Raw genomic sequence first — 2,706 nt, forward strand, 5'->3', positions numbered from 1 at the left:
ATTTTAATGGGGGTGTATTGCGCAGTGTTGGGCACGTTACTTTTAAAAAGTAATTAGTGATAGTTACTAATTACTTCTCCCAAAAAGTAACTGAGTTAGTAACAGAATTACTCCACTATAAAAGTAATTAGTTACCAGGATATTAACTGTTGCGCTACTTTAATTTCTTCCCCCTTTTGAGCTCGGCAGTCATTTTAGCTGCTTGGCTACAAATGTATTTAGAAAATATATTTCTTTGACCGGCACCTGCTCTCCCCGATATTTTGTCAATGAGTGCTCTGAAGGAGTCTGAGTCAGCTGTTGATAACGGGAGCAAGTTCTCAACAACATACCTGTCTATCATTGCATTCAGTTCAGTCTGTGTCACAAGTTTCTGTGAAGCTGTTCGCAGAGCACAGGTTAGCCACACCTGGCCTGCTATCATCATCAACAGCGTCAGCAACAGAGTTTTGGCCAGTGTTAGTTTTGTAAAAGGTGTGCTCAGAGTTGCTTACAACAGATGTGGACAAAGGAGATTAAAGTAGTGTCTGTATTTCCACTTTGAAAACATCAACTTTCCCTCCGGACTCACCATTACCACAGTTCCCCTCTGCTAGTTTGAGTGTGTGATGCTGCTGTGTGCGTGTGTGGCTTGTGTGTAAACCGAACATTGCCACTGATTGGCTTAAGAACTCTAACTCAACGTTAGGGAGCCAATCATCATCACTTATGCGGTTGTCTCGCTCCTCCCTCCTCCCTCACCGGAGGAAAAAAAATACAGCTCTGCAGCTCCGGCGGCTGAGAGCCGAGATGGATGACAACAGCTTCAGTGATCAGCTTCAGTTTGTCACACGCCACATTTAATAGTCGGTAACGGCATTGTAACGATGGAAATAGTAGTATTGATTAGGTTAACTGTTACTGAAAAAAGTAACGCTGTGAGTAACGCCGTTTATTCTAATGCCGTTATTCCCAACACTGGTGTTGCGTGAAATAGAATGCGTGACATCATAGCTACAGTGGAGAGCAGCTGGAAGAACTGTAGAAAAAGTTCTCTTCAGCTTGATTTTGATCCCACATCTTTAACTTCACATAGACAATATATACATAGAAAGGTAGAAAATCTTGTTGGCTTTCGGCTGATGGTCTTATTTTAGATGTAGGACTTTTGGCTGTTAAAGCCCAAGAGGGACAAGCACAACAGCAAGTCCCCCATGAGCTGCAATTTCTTCCTCTTCTTCAGATTTCATCATGCAGCAGGTGACATCTCACATCCCATCAGTTAATCAGTTCTTCTCTGACCTGGCTGGCTTTCATGGATTTTTTTCAAGATCTCCAGAGAGAACCAGTGTACGTGACACAGTGGTGGCACACAGACTCCCAAGAGCAAACAGAGTGAGATGGAACATCTCCATCATCCAGTCTTTTGAAAGCATTAGGGGAGATTGAGCCTACCACTGTGCGAGAAGCTAGAAGGTTTGTGAGGCAACTGGAGGATGATACTCAGCTTCTTCCTGAAACTATTTCATTGCATCATGCCTAGTGTGCACATGCTCTTCAGCCAGCTCCAGAGGCGGACCATCGACTCAGTCTTTGTCCGGGGAATCATGCAGCAGTTGACACAGTTTTTCTGACTTCAGCAGACATTATTTCAAACCGGCAATAGCAGTCCATCGAATTATGAAGCAACGACTTCCTCAGCGGAAGGTGTTGCTCGAGCATGCCCCGACGGCAGCAAGCCCCGACGGCAGCATGCATCGACGGCAGCACGCCCCGACGCGCGTGGACTGCGAGGGCCCGTTCATCACTGCTTGCAGTTTTAATTCTTCTTCTTTTTTTTTTCCTTTGTCGAAATGATCGCATTTTTCACTGCCTGAACATACCCCAAAACTCACCAAACTTGGAATATAAGTCAGACCTGGCGAAAAATTTTATAATCTATTGTCGTCCTGAATTTCCACCACTAGGTGGCGCTGTTATTAAGGGAAGCGCATTTTGGCTAATAACTCCCATATACTTTGTCGCACATTCAAAAACCATACATCCACGCGTTCAATGGATTGTGCTGAATCTCGTGGTATAGGCCACGCCCATTTCCGCCTACCGTTTTTTTTCGCTACGTCGCAAAATGTCGAAAACCTACTTTTTCGAACTCCTCCCAGGCGATTTCACCGATTTGCACGAATCTTGGCACACAGCATCTGTGGACCCCCCTGACAAAAAGTCATTAAAGGATTCTACTTAAAATAAATAATTTTGAAGTTATTAAATAACAAATTCCTGCAGATTTGGCTCAAAACAGGAAGTGTTGCATATCTCAACATTGGTGTGGTCTAATGACATGAAACTCAGGATACTACTTCCCCATGAGCGCCTGAGGCCCTGTGCAAAATTTTAGGCGATGACCACAAGGTGGCGCTCTTTAAATTGATGTATTTTGTATCTCCACAACGGTTCATCGGAATAAGACGAAACTTGGTACATTTATTGTCAGTGCCCTCCTGAGGACATCTGACGATGGGTTTACCAATCCGCCACTAGGTGGCGCTCTGGCGTCACTTTAATTGTATAATTGCCCCTGTGCCCACACCATAACACTTATGGAAATGAAATTCATAGAGGTGCTATAGAATGGCCCCTGTGACTCACTCACCGAAAATGACCACCAGGTGGCGCTATTTTCAATGCAAAAGCGTTTTTGGCTCATAACTCCCACTTAATATGTTG

Source organism: Sparus aurata, unplaced genomic scaffold, assembly GCF_900880675.1.
Source record: "Sparus aurata unplaced genomic scaffold, fSpaAur1.1, whole genome shotgun sequence".
In the NCBI taxonomy this organism is placed as follows: Eukaryota; Metazoa; Chordata; class Actinopteri; order Spariformes; family Sparidae; genus Sparus; species Sparus aurata.